The 14,706-nt window shown below is 44.9% G+C and overlaps 1 protein-coding gene across 2 annotated transcripts in view; it reads left to right on the top strand.

The window, feature by feature from the left end:
• The window catches only part of Gfra1 (GDNF family receptor alpha 1), a 213,444-nt gene that overhangs the window by 119,311 nt on the left and 79,427 nt on the right, over positions 1-14,706 (top strand). The window lies entirely within an intron of this gene.

Below are 14,706 nucleotides of genomic sequence, written 5' to 3'. Positions count from 1 at the left end.
TGTCCAGTTATTGGGCTTTTGGTCTTATCTAGGTTGGGGCTACAAATATTGCAGCAGTGAATGTTCTTGTATGTGTCTGTAGCTCAAATGTACATACACAAAGACACACATGATGATACACACATACAGCTACCTGAAAACACACACACACACACACACACAGATACTCTCAAATACACATATACTCGCACACAAATATCTGTAAATTCTAAATTCTCTCTCTCTCTCTCTCACACACACACACACACAGACACATACACAGAGAGAGAGGGAGGGAGGGAGGGAGGGAGGGAGGGAGAGAGAGAGAGAGAGAGAGAGAGAGAGAGAGGACACAAGAGAGAAAACAAGAGAGAGAGCAGCAAATACACACATACATACACACAGATACCTGCAAATTCTCTCTCTCTCTTTCTGTCTGTCTGTCTCTCTCCCTCTCCCTCTCCCCCCTCACATGCACACATCTAACTACACTTGCTAGATTATATGTTTGCATCCACCCTATAGGTCAACCCCCCCCCTCTCCTTCCTAGCCAGGCAGTGTGTGCACCGAGTGACCCATATTCTCAGCAATGGTTGCTTTTGCTGGGTCTCTGCATTGTGGCCATCTTGGTAGAACTGCCCCGCCCCTGCCCCCACCCTGGTACTTTTACAGCACACGTCCCCGAGGGCTAACGGTGCAGAGCACTGCACCATGTTCTGTTTTTCTTTTGTCCGAAGGACTTGGATGGTCATAGGAGCTGCGTGTTTGGTTTTGCCCACTCTTCTCCTCGGTTGCCCGTTTTCTTTTCTTATTGATTTGTAGAGTGCACAGAAAATCTGTTGTCAGATAAGTGTATTACAACTCCCTCCGCCTACACAGTAGCTTGTCTTTCACTGTTTAAACGCTATCATTTGACGAGCAGAAGTTTGTTTATCTAATGTAGTCCAATTTCTGAGTTTTCCCTTATACCAAATGATCTGTGTAATTGGAGGATCTTTGCCTACCATAGCTCACTATATGATCGTCCCTCCATGTGAGTCCCATGATCCCCCACAGGAGCCTAAAGCAGAGCGTGTGCAGCTCTTTTATATAAAATGATATACAGTAGTTGTATAGATGTACACACATCCTTTTGCTAAACATCTTGTAAAGTTAATACGATATAAACACCATGTTAATGATTGCGTGTGTGTTACTTAGGGGACAATGACAAGACAAAGATGTGTATGTGGAAACACTAAACTTTTCTCTTAATATTTCCCACCTTGGTTGATTGAATATAAAGAGTCAACACCAGGGTACAGAAGCCCAGCACATGCCTGCCTGTTTTCTAAAGGCATGCGATTTAATTTTACAGTTGGTAGAATGACAACTTGTTATGCAGCTCTGAGGTAAATGGAGGTCTTCTAAGGAAGAACCTTGAAGAGATGGAGTAGGTATCACTCAGCCAGTCAGACACTGTTGTTGGAATAATTCGACAAAGGCAGTAACACTGACCCTAACCCTGACCCTGGCCAGTTATCCATAGGAAGTCACTGACTATGCACATGACTTCTCCTGGTTCTCTTCCAAACCCCCTTCTGCTCTGGAAGTTCCAGAAAGACGCAGGGAGGGAGGCAAGGCGATGAAGTGCTAGCCTGGGAGTCTGGAAAGGACATGGTCAGGTATCCAGCATCTCTGGCTCACTCTGGCTCTGCATCTTCTAAGGAGTTTTGTGTCCAGTTCTAAACTTACTCTCCTGGCATAAGGCTGCCACGGTTGGCTGGCCCTGCAGTGTTATACAACTCATTCAACTGTCCCAGGCCCCTTAATCTGTAAAACTGATTCAATAAGGAGGAATGTTCAGAGCATTGACTTGTTAAATGGATGGATGAACAGATAGATGGACTGACAGACATATGGGTGGATGAGTGGATGGATGCATGCATTTATGTATGTATGGATGGATGAGGGGAGTAGAGAGAGTATGGGTGTTAGATGGAAAATTGGACTAATGGGTGGATGGGTGAGCAGATCGATTATTTTGAGAAATTAATGAAATCAGGTTTATACCACACTGACTGCAGGACTGGAGCAAGGCAGAGTACTTGGTGAAGTCCCTAACATGCAATCTCTGAATACCCTCTGAATACCCCAAAATGTCATTAGTTCAATGAATCTAATACAGCAGAAACAAAATAAATGTAAATTTTATGGAGCAGACCATGGCACAACATCACCTTGTGGTTATGGTGGCAAATTCACGTGTATGGGTTTCAAAATCACCGAAAGGTAAAAATAAAAAGCCAACCCAGTGCTCTCTCGCAGTGCATCCCGGAAGACGGCTGTCTAGTGGGAAGGCATGCTGCTGTTCAAGGGGTACATGGGGACTGTCAAGATATTGCTGTGGTCACACTGTGTGCAGTGCTAAGTTATCAGGACAGCCTCTAGACGATTGCTCCCGATCTCTCTGTCGATCACCTCATGAGATCACACCCATTTATTCTGCACCCATAGACAAAGCAGCTACTGTAAAATGAGAATCAGATCCGGTTACTTCTCCACCGGAATCCTTTCGTGATTTGCCCTGCCCTTAAAATGACACCCAAAGTTGTTTACCCCCATGCGGGCTGAGAATGGTCTGGCCCTCAGAAGCCTCTCCCACCTCCTCTCATACTGCCTTCCTACTGTGGGCCACACATAATGGTCTCCTTTCTTGTGCCTCAGACAAGCAAGCTTTCCCCTACCCCAGGCTTGGTGGACTCAGCCCTCAGACAGCAACACACCACACCCAGGCAGGCAGAGGCAGACACACATACACACACACACACATACACACTGCCACTGACTGTCCTATAGCAGAGTAGTAGTGTCTACCTGACCTTATATTCCTGTTATTCCTTCTATACGATACATTCTGGCTATACATGTAATTGCATGCCCTGCCTCTCTCTCTCCTCCAATAGACTCTGAACACCAGGCTTCATTTCTTGAGCCCCTATAGTGGGTACTCACTGTATAGTGAGTGCTCCCTTATAGTAGGTATTCACTGTATAGTGGGTGCTCCCTTATAGTGGGTACTCACTGTATAGTGGGTGCTCCATGTATAGTGGGTCCTCACTGTATAGTGGGTATTCATCACTTGTAGTAGATGCTCCCTGTGTAGTGGGTGCTCCCTGTGTAGTGGGTACTCCCTGTGTAGTGAGTCCTCACTGTGAGTACTCCCTATATGGTGGGTGCTCCCTGTATAGTGGGTCTTCACCAAATAGTGGGTCCTCACTGTGTAGTGAGTGCTCCCTGTGTAGTGGGTGCTTCCAGTATAGTGGGTGCTCCCTGTGTAGTGAGTGCTCAACAAACAGATGATCATTTGCTATGAGCCTCTGCCCATCCTGGATCTTCACACCTTATTACCAGGTCTTTAAGGAGAATGTACCTTCTCTTACCACCTTCTCTCACTGTCTCCCAGGTCCTGCTGTCAGCCCATGCACTGCAGTTTTGCAATACTAGAAGAGTTTGTCCTTTTCCTCCATCTTGTAATAGCAGTTTGTAGCTTCTCACCTTCATGGTGGATCTGTTATTCCCGTTCTTAAACCTGGTATACCCAGCGACAAAGATTTCAACTCTAGAGTTGCACTGAGAATCCTGGGCCACAGTGGATGTCAGGAGTCAGGGGTTGTGATGTGGTTGGTACCTTATAATAGATAGCTCAGGAGCTTTCCTCACGACTCCAGTTGAGGTGAAGTTCCTTGCACCTATCTCAAGAGCTACAATAGGTATACCAAGAGCTTTCCTCATGAGTCCAGTTCAGCTGCTCTTTGGAATGGCTTCATAGTGTTGTCTTTGTTTCTGATAAAAGAAACCGACTTAAGTTGCTTAATTCACAGAGCGGGGATAAGAACCCAGACGTGTCCATGGAAACCGAAGAGTGGAAAGCACATCTGGAGCCTGTGAGGGCCTTGCCTGGGTATCTATTCTGGGAGGAAGCAGTCCGTAGAGACTTCCTAATACCAGATTTCTGGAAGACGATAAGCAATTGAGGCAGCTGGCGGTCCCAGCCTCGTCAGCTGTACCTCTCCGGGGGTGTGCTTCTGTGGGAGCCTGTGTTGTAACGGCCCCAGGGGAAGTGCTCTGTCACCCCTCAGAGGCATTTCCATGTTCCTTACCTCAGAGATTCCGTTGGGCAAGGGGAATTGACAGTCTCCATCTGTACAGTTTTTGAAAAACTGTATGACAGCAAGGTTTTCGTTGATGAAGAACAGGAGTGGGGCTGTGAAGGACATCAGAGCACGCATGCTTGTCAGAGCTGAGGTATGAAAACCCTAACAGCTAATGCTGCTTTTGAGGTGGTTTGCACATGGTGGATACCTTCTGGAGACAGGAGGAGTAGGCAGAGAATGGTTAGGCCTTTTGAGGAAGCAACAAACTCGAGGTTTGACTCTGGACTTCTTCTGCTTAGGTTCAAGTTCCAGCCCCACTACTGGTCCTTCCTAGACTTAGTCAGTTTTAAGACAGGTTTTCATCTGACCCAGAATGCCCATGATCCCAGATCTGGCTATGTAGCTGAGGCTAACCCAAACTCCTGACCCTCCATTCTCCACATCCCAGGCATTGAGGTCACAGATGTGAGCCATGCCCAGTTTACATGGTACTGAGGGATTAACCCAGAGCTTAGGCAATGCTAGACAGGTATTCTACTGACAGAACTACACATGCAGCCCCTCTTCAGCCCCAAGGTGAGGATCATGTGTGTAACATGGCGAGTCTATACCACCACGGTGAGCACCCAGGAAGTGACCAGTAAAGAGAAACAAGTAGAGTAATCAGCCTCTAGGTTTCTGTGACTATATCCGACACCCATTTTATGAATGGGATAAAAGGCAGTCTTCTGTGTCAATGTCTCTTGGATGCTAGGACTGACAGTGGGGTCTGTTTCTAATGCTAACGGTTGAAAAAACAGTGAATCACATTCATACCCTTCCTGAGGAGCCTGAGGAGTTCAGAAGCAGCACCATGGCAGCGTAGCTGGAGACATACACAACAGGAAGAGTCTTGTGCTTGCTTCTCTTCTGGTATTTTCACTTAACCTGTTGAAATTGGTGGTTTAACAGGTGAAGTCACAGTCTGCCTGTCTGAAGCATTTGGATAGCTTAAGTACCAGCCCTGTGTTACATTGTCTGTTGTTGAGATTATTGGCGTCCTGCAAGGGAGACGTCCCTTTTGCCTTGAGTGCAGAGTGAGCCGTTTGTATGTGCACGGCCCTGCGCCCGTCAGCTATGCATTTCCTTTGATCCCTAGCTTATTAAAATATGCAAATCTAAACTGTATCTTACTAATGTGATCCTTTGTGTTCAAGCTGTGGGGGTCTGAGAAAATCTTCTTTCTCTAACATATTTGGATTTTTAATGTGGAAGTATGACAAGAGAGCTTGGGTTCCTGCAGGCCATATTTCCTAATCAACTGTTATGAAAGATTTTTTTTTTTATTGTGATGCTATTTCTCACTTTCTCGGAATGCAAGGAGATAAGGAACAATAACTTCATTGTCAAGCCCCACGTAGTCTCGAGTATGTCAAGATCCTTATTAATTTCCTATTATTTTCTTCAACCTGGCAGTGACTCTGGCTTACAGGATCATCCTGGATGCATGTATTAAAGATGTTCCTGCTGCTGCTGGAGATAGTCAATCCACTACCCGAGTGATGCGCTCGCGCTCTCTCTCGCTCTCTCTCTCTCTCTCTCTCTCTCTCTCTCTCTCTCTCTCTCTCTCACACACACACACACACACACACACACACACACACACACACCCCTATCCCCCCTGCGTCCGCAGGCTAGCACGGTGTGTGTTCGTGTTGCAGGTGTCCATCTAGTCCCTTGCCTGGTTTTGAAATGTAGTCCTCAGAGGCCATGGACCCATGTTATTAGAACAGTTTTTCCTTAAAAAAAAAATTAAGCATTTGAAATGTAATTTGAAACACGTTAAGAATCGATGCCATGGGACTTCAGATCTGTTTTCCTCGTGTGTACCGTTTCTTGCCCTCGCTCTCTCATCATCTCTCTGTGCCCTCGAATCTGCTTCCTCCTCCTGTTTAATGATTCTTTTTCTTAAGATCAAAGCTAATTATTTCACAAAAGCCATCATATGGAAATGATCCTTTCATATTTACAAGGCTGTCAATAAATCCCTCCCTACCCTGGCATAGCTCTTTATGAAATAGTCTTGGGATAGTGAGAGTCTTGGCGAGGTAGAAAAACCAAATGATCTGTTTAATAATCAAAGGAACAGCCATGAGCACCATGGGCCCTCTCTGTGTGTTATCTCATCTGATCTTCCAGACACCTGAGCTGGTTTGACCTGTTAGTACCACAGATTCATTTAATAGTTGGGGGAAGGGAGGAGAGCTCAGGTTGATGGACTTGTCTAAGGGCTCTTGGGATTTAGGAGTCAACTTGGGTTGCAGTTTTAGGGCTTTGATTAAGAGGCTGTGACCTGTACCTCTACAGACCACTCAGGGATAGCTGCTCTGGGAGGACTTGAAATTTTTTCCTGGCTCTGCCCACAGCTCACCACATGCCTCCAAACCTTCTCCCACTCATAAATTAGAATTCTAGAATAGGTTGTTTCTGAGGTCACATTCAGCCCAAAGTTTTAACATTCTTTGTTCTTGTTTTATTTTTGGAGACACAGTTCCTCTGTGTAGTCCTAGCTGTCCTGGAACTCCCTCTGTAGACCAAGCTGGCCTCAAATTCTCAGAGATCTGCCTGTCTCTGCCTTCTGACTGCCTAGATTAAAGGTATAGACCACCACTGTCAGGCAAGTTTTAATCTTACTGTTTTAAAATGCTCTGAAGTGTCACTCAAAGACAAAAGGCAAAGACACCACTCAGACCCCAAAAACACGGGTGCATGTGAGCGCACACGCACGCACACATGCGCACACACTCACCATATTGTCTGTAGAGGTGGATTGAAGCACAGTAGAAGGATTTCACCTGTCATCTCTCATCACATTATTCATTTCCAATAAGCAGAGATTATTATAACTTACACTCAAAAAAAAAGGCTACCTGTGGCTTTCTGACACCTCCCGCAGTGTCCCCAGGAAACGGATATCTGGGGGAGGAGCAGGTTAGGTGGGAAGAGTGGAGGGCCTATTTTTAACAGGCTCCTTCCCCCACCTTCTCCAGCTCTGGGAAGGAGGTTTTCCTGCCGTCCTTCGCAGAGGAGGCACGGTAGTTCATAAAGGAGATCTCCTGGCACCACAGAAGCGTTGTACAGAAATACTTGGATGGGGTGTGCTGTGTACGGGGCGTGCTGTGAGAAGAGATGGCAGGCAGGTGCAGCTTTCTGTGTCATTCTCTGACATGTGCCAGCTGATGCAACGTGACAGGCAGTGGCAAAGTCCAGCTTGGTGATAGTGACTTCTTTTGTCTTGATAAAACTGGTTGACCTTTCTCCGGCTGTCTGGGCATAAACCTGTCTTTTCTGAAAGAAGGAAAGAGTCACCATGTATTTTCAAATGTAAGGGTTCAGGGAGAAACACCAGCCCCAGTTAGGAGGGCTGGTGAACTTGACCTTGGATGACGAACAGCTGCTTCAGCTAGTCGAGTGCTCTCCCGCCTCCCCCCAGTCCCAAGCCCAAACAGCTCTTTCCAAGTCCCTTCTACCGGTCTCTCCACAAGTAGGCTCCCTGAACACTTTAGAATGTGCACACTAGGGGTTGTCTGCCTATCTCAATATAGTATATAGTGTCCCACATACACAGACAAGCATAAACAATGTACATGTGTACACAGATACCCACTAACCCAGCTAAATACACAGTCCTCACATTTCTCCCCCTCCCCCACTCAACAGAAAGCATCATGTCACTTTACCATGCCCTGATCCTTGGGGTGGATCTAATTTGAAGATTCGGACCCCCACCCTGTACTCTCCCACACAAAACTTTTCCCTTCCAAGTCTCAGGAGAGGCCCCAGCCACGTGCTTAGATTATTTCTTAAAAACTGGAAAACTACAGAAAAGATTTCCGCTGCAATTGGTGGTGAACAATCTTGCTATGGTCTGACCTTTCTTCTTTGGATGTTCCCTCCTGCCCAGCAGGGTGGCGCAAGTCAGGCATTTGAACACCTCTGGGAGCGAGGCAAGGATGGAGATGAACTGAATTTAGATGTAATATAAGGCCCAGTTACTTCCGTGATGTTACTGTTGAGCATGTCTAGAGTGTAAGGACTGTACAGTGGCTTCCTGGATGCCCAAAATCATGAATGTGAAGGCCAAGGATCAGAGGTCACACAGTGGCAGGGATACAGGGGTGAATCTTGGGTTGCCCACACCTAATGTTGGCAATATGAAAGTAAGCCAAAGTGTGAAATGTCTGTCAGGATGTCAGAAGCTCATGGAGGGAAAAATGTTAAATCAGTAGCATGGCGGGTTATAAGTGACTGTTCTGGTTGATACCTGCTCACATTGAGAACATTCTCCCGGAAGGGAAATGTGATGGTTTGCATATGCTCAACTGAGGGAGTGGCATTATTAGAAGGTGTGGCCTTGTTGGAGTAGGTGTGTCACTGTGAGTATGAGCTTAAGATCCTTATCCTAGCTGCCTGGAAGCCAGTATTCTGCTAGCAGCCTTCAGATGAAGATGCAGAACTCTTAGCTCCTCCTGCACCATGTCTGCCTAGATGCTGCCATGTTTCCACCTTGATGATAATGGACTGAATCTCTGAACCTATAAGCCAGCCCCAATTAACTGATACCCTTATAAGAGCTGCCTTGGTCATGGTGTCTGTTCATAGCAGTAAAACCCTCCCTAAGACAGGAGGGAACTCAGTGATGTCATCTGTAAAATTATAAACACATCACTTACTCCTGTCTGAAGCTTCACATTTCTTCTCTTAATGACAGTCTCCTATGTTGTAAGAACTCCTGGCCACAGACAATGGAGGGTTCACTCGGACACTGTGATCTATGGCCTCCAGATCATTCTCTTATATGTTTTTATTAAAATATTTTATTACTTTTTAATTATGAGTGTATGTGTGTGTGTGTCTGTCTGTCTTTCTGTCTGTCTGTCTGTCTTTGTGCATGAGTTTAGTGCCTGAAGGAGCTGAAAGAAGGCATTGGCTCCCCTGGAGCTTGGGTTACAGGTCATTATTTGCTGCCTAACATCCGTGGGGGAAATTGGACCTGGATCCTTTGGAAGAGCAGTATACACTCTTAACCATCAAGCCTCAGATCTTTATATTTTCACGGCACGCATGGGTATTGAGTACTGTGCATGTGTATGCTCACCTGTGTGCTAGCTTTATTTTTTATGTAAACGTAACCACTTGGTAACCACTTGCCTGCTCATCCAACACTGTTTAGAAATGTATCCTTTAATACTTTGCAGTCTTACTCGGTGTGGGTTACATTGTTTCACTGTGTGACTGTACTATAATTTATATTTTCTGTCTCCTGTCACTGAGCATTTGGGACCTAATAATGACTAATTGGAAGTAAACAATGTACATGACAATCTGACATACTTAGGTGAGTGACAGATTCTTTGTAGCGAGCATCTCCAAACTCTTGCTCAAGTACTTGCTAAAAGGATTGTGGAAACGTGTGTCTCCTCTTACATTTTTAATTGACAGCTGAGGTACATCAGCCTAAGTTCCTGTAATTTGAAAGGAGGTTGTCATTTGCATAATATTATGATATAGATATTTGAATATAAAAGTAAGGATCATAATATTTAACAAAACTGATGAAATGAAAACAGGTTAAAGATCGAGTTCTAGCATCTCTTTAAGTATTAGGCTGCAAAAGCTGCTGGGTGTCGCTCAGTGGGTAGAGCACCTAGTTAACTAGAGTCCCTGAGTTCAATTCCAAGCACTGCCAGAGTGGGTATTAGTGACACATGGACCTGCAATGTAACCAGCCCCTACCACTCCAGAGGCAGAAGCTGGAGGAAAAGGACTTCAGAGTCATCCACACTGAGGCTCAGTTGCTGCCTTAGACCTTCTGTCAGGACAATGAAACTCTGTGCTAAGATTTTCTTAATTCTTAAAAATATACCTCCTTGGCTACTATTTTAACTTGAGATTACTTTCTTTTGTGTCCTCAGAATTTTATCTCAATGCACTGTATTTTTTTTTCAAGATAACCCCTATTATCAGTTGCCAGGGGCTGTATCTTCATGTTCATATGGACCTTTCAAGCACCATGTGACTGATCATGTGATTCACGGTGTGACTGACCATATACCTGACTTCTGGATTCTAGTCTTTTGCCACTTTAAGACTTCAGGCATCTCTCCCTTGGAATAATTTTGTTGCCAGTTTTTCATCCTAATGGGGTTAATGTGTCAATGTTTTCTCTGTGGTGTGGAGGTGTATGCATATCTGCTTTCAGTTTCTTCTCTCAACCTTGCCACATCTGCTTCCCTCTAAAAGTTTTAAAGTTTTGATTCATTCGAGTATTTAAAATTTACTTTCAACTACGAATTCCTTGAATTCACATATAGTATGTATAATATAAAGTACTTGGATATATTAAGGTTTCAGTTAGAAGGGAATTTTTTCAGCTCATATTATCTTATATTCTTCATAAGTAATCAATACAATGCCCAGGGCACATCGTTTATGCAATTAATATTCATCAACTTAAACTGAATTCCAATGTGGTTGGTCTTGGAATAATAGTGTCAAATTTTATACTGCTTGGCCTAAACACCGGAATAGGTAACAGCATAAACAATGTGAGTTAATCAATGGTACCAAATTATCAGTGCACGGTTTGAACTTAAGCTATCATTGGCCTGCCTGAAGCTTTTATATGGAGAAAATGTATCTTATTAATATGCTGTGATTTCCAGGATAGTGTTTTATTTTGGCAGTAAGATCTGGTCTAGCAGAATCACATGGGAGGAGTTAAAGATTGCTGAGGATCATCCAGTTATACCCACAAAGCCAGACTGGGAGCAAAGTCCCTGCTCCTTGAGAAGATTCTTATGTTCAAAGAAACTGAAGCATTACTGGTTTGAGAGCCTGTCATTCCATTCTGCCAATCAGAGCAGTGATGGGAAGACCCCAGCTCAGCACACCTCCTTCAGCAAAGCCATCAGACTGAGTCACAGCCTCACGGGAGAGCATCCTGCTAGAACTGGGATCCAGACAACTGGGTTTGCCTATTCCCATCCTTCTCAGGATGCTTCTGACTTCATCCTCTTGTTGAAAGATTTTGACTTTCTTCCTGTAGGTTTTCCAGAGCACTGTTAAAATTTCCACAATCATTGCAGGGAGGGAAGACTATAGTAGGGCGAGGAGCCGTGGTAGCTAGTGACGTTTTCTCTCTGTGAATCCAACTAACGTTCAGGTGGTAGATGCAAGGCCTTGCCATCAGCTCAGAGCAAAATGTCAAAGAAATATGGGGTTGCAGCACAGAAACTGTAGTCAAGGCTGTTTATAGATCGTCTTGGATACTTTGTTTCTGTAGTCTGCACAAGGGTCAGTGGGCTGGTTATTCTATGCTAAAGACAACTAAAGATTCCAACCCACTTCTTAATAGAGCTAGTGGCCTTCCAGGTGTTAGGGGGGAAAGCTGTGGAGTTGACGGTTACAGTTTGAGAACAGCTCTGCCCAGTGGTCTGAAACCCAGCCTTAAGACCTGGTTCATCACAAGTCTCCCGAACACCTCTGCTTTCCCCTCTGCAGTAATTCAATTTGAACGAGCGCACACTCGGGGTATATGAACCATACAACTGGTTTTAAGCAGGGATAAAGCTGAGATCATCCTCCCTCCATCCTGAATGGCACAATCATTTTTTTTTTATTTCATTCTGCTCGGCCCAGGAAGCAATTAAAGCTCCCACAGTATGAAGCATTTTCATCAAGTAAGGCATTAAAAATACCAGCCTGTCAGAGTGGGAAGTGGACCTGGGCTTTACTGCATCTATTCTTCAACTGCACTAGGGCATGACACGGCAAATAGCATTCATTTCATGCAGGGAAAAAATAAGGCCAGGCTTGGCTTTAATCTTTATTATGAGGGGCCCAGTCCCCAATGGAATGGAATGAGTGGATGCACCCCATTTAGTTTAAAGTAACAGATCTATAGTGAGTTGTTAATTTGTAGATAAATATGGGTTTTCCACTGTTGATGTTTCTTGATCCACACAAAGTGGTTATATTAATACTGAAACATTATTAATCAATAGTCAGCTCTTTAAAAATACATCAGTAAGACTACCCAATTACCTTTAAGTATACATCAAAGGGCAGCTGAGCGACCTGACACACACACACCCAGAGTCCATTAGAAGCCACTGGACATATTAATTAAAATTTTTAGTTACAATGAACTCATACACTGTGGCTGAAAAAAAGAAAGAAGAAGGAGAAGATGCCTTCAGTAAGAACAACTGTAATGAATTGAAAACTGAGAATTTGAAAATACCGTTTGGGAACCAGAAAGATCTTAAGGATTTCAGGGATAGTGAGATATGGGGTAGATCCGGCATGAGAGAGGTTTCCGTTCGGGCAGTGAGCTGAAGGATACAGAGGGCGTCTCTTCTGAGTATTGAAGGGAAAAATGGGGTTCTCAGGTATGATACTAAGCGCTATCAAGGGGAAGTTGTATTCATGGTGTACCAATAAAACCTCACTTTGGATTAAAAATCAACACCATGAGGCAGGTAACACCATCCTTGCCGTGTCTTGAGGCGTGGAGACATCGGTGAACTTGATCATTAAGATGACCACAGATCATGGATGCCCCGCTTGAGTGATCCTGTACTTCCTGTCCTAACTATTGTGGTGCCATTGGTTGTTCTTTGTCAGCAACAGGTAGCTTCCTTCCCCCACTGAAGGTCTCACTGCTGATAGCCCACCATGTCCGTCTCATCTGTGAGGATCAGTGGTGTGGTACCCTGCTGTCACAGAAAGTCCAGGAGCTTAGCATTGCTCTCCATCCCAACCCTGTGCTCACAGGCTCATACACTGCCAGGAGACAGACCCTGAGCTCTTACGATGAATTAAAGCACCACGTCCATTATATCACATACCACCAAGACCCAGATGCCCCAAGGAAGAACATGCCAACATGACACTGCTACCATGACTGACCCCATGGTCTTCTCCATTTTAGCTTGGCAGCTTTGTCAGCTAGAGGCAAACTCATCCCTCCTCATCCCTTCCATAGGAGGCAGCCAACTGAGTCCCTAAGACTAACTGTTAAGTGCTACACACCTGTACCACTCTCCCCACCCCCACCCGCACCCTGGCCCCTGCCACCTCTCTGTCTGCCACTAGGCCATTATCCAGCACAGGCCATCCACTGAGAATTGTGCGAGGCGTAACTGATTGTCGTTTGACGCAAACGAAGTTTTTAGGTGGGCATCAGTCACTGTGTGAGACGCGCTCATGTCAGGTGGAAGTAGTCAATTACAGACTGGAGGTTTTATGGCTACATTATTACCATCATACTATTAGGTTTTCAGCTGTAGAATTCTGTCTGATCGATCCGTCCCAGGACATTGATGGATAGCTTTGTTCTTCAAATGTCAAATGTGTGGGGCTTCTGTACTTTATGTGTTTACTGACACACTAATCTTGGGTAGATACCTTTCCCCTAGGCTGTGTTCAGCTCTTACAGAGGTCTTCCCTCTTCCCACAGAAGGCTGCGGAGGGCTTCCAATCACATTTGAAGTTACTTTCCCACCTCTCTCAAAAGGACTGATGAATTATTGGCCCTTTAGAGAAGTACTCACTACACAGAGACAACCTCTTATCTAAGTAAATGAAGAGTGAGACCTCCCCTGTCTTTATTTCCATCCTAGTATGCAGATACCATGCTGATACTAGGGCTTGATTTCAGAGTTTAGCTTATATTTCTGGAACTTTGTCTTGTTGTTTGACTTGTCTTTTCTTTTAAATTACGTGCGTGTGTGTGCGCGAGTGCGCGTGCGCTCACGAGAGTGCCTGTACATGCCACAGTACGAATGAGGAGATCAGAAGATAAGACAGTAAGAGTTGATTCTCCCTTCCTGCTATGTGGGCTCTGGGGGTAAATAAGTTTAGTGGCAAGTGGTTTTTCCTGCTGAGCCGTCTTGGTCTCTCTGGCCCTGGGCTTATCTTCCCCAAAGGCACGTTTCATCTTCAGTTTCTCTCAGATTTCTGTCTCTGAACTATGAACCTCAACCATACTCTAGTCTCCAGGCATCTCCAAGTGTGGTCCTGTTTACAACACTAGGCTTTAAGGGCCGACATTTAAAAAAAAAAAAAACCTAATAACTTGTAAATCTGATGTTGATAGTCTGCTGTCTCACACGATAAACCAGCTAAAAACTAGGAGAAATCAAAATTTCCCACCCCAAAGCCAACTTGGCTTCTGTTTTCTGTTTTCTACCCAAGAACTTCTTAGAAGGCACACCCTGGCTCACAGAAATGTCTTCTTCCTTCCCAGGTTACATGCCCCAACTTTGAGCTTTGTATCCCTAGACCAGGAGCCATATCCAGCTGCGGTTTACACTGTAGCATCTTCCCAATGCTCTTGGGTAGGCTCATTAACTGCTGACTCTAGGAAGGAAGAGACTGTCCTATCTTTGCTGGCAGCTCTAGACAAACACATCAGGGCAGATTCTTAAGAGACAGTTTCCTAAGGCCAAAGGGCAGAAGGCTCATTAGTACCCATGTTATGCAGTGATTTGGTAAGAATACAGTCAAAGAGATGATGCTCCTGTGATTGTTTCTGTGTCTATCTGA

This window comes from Grammomys surdaster, unplaced genomic scaffold, assembly GCF_004785775.1.
Source record: "Grammomys surdaster isolate TR1022 unplaced genomic scaffold, NIH_TR_1.0 66, whole genome shotgun sequence".
NCBI lineage: Eukaryota > Metazoa > Chordata > Mammalia > Rodentia > Muridae > Grammomys > Grammomys surdaster.
The sequence above is the reverse complement of the archived record's forward strand: the minus strand, read 5'-3'. Positions and strand labels throughout refer to the sequence as shown.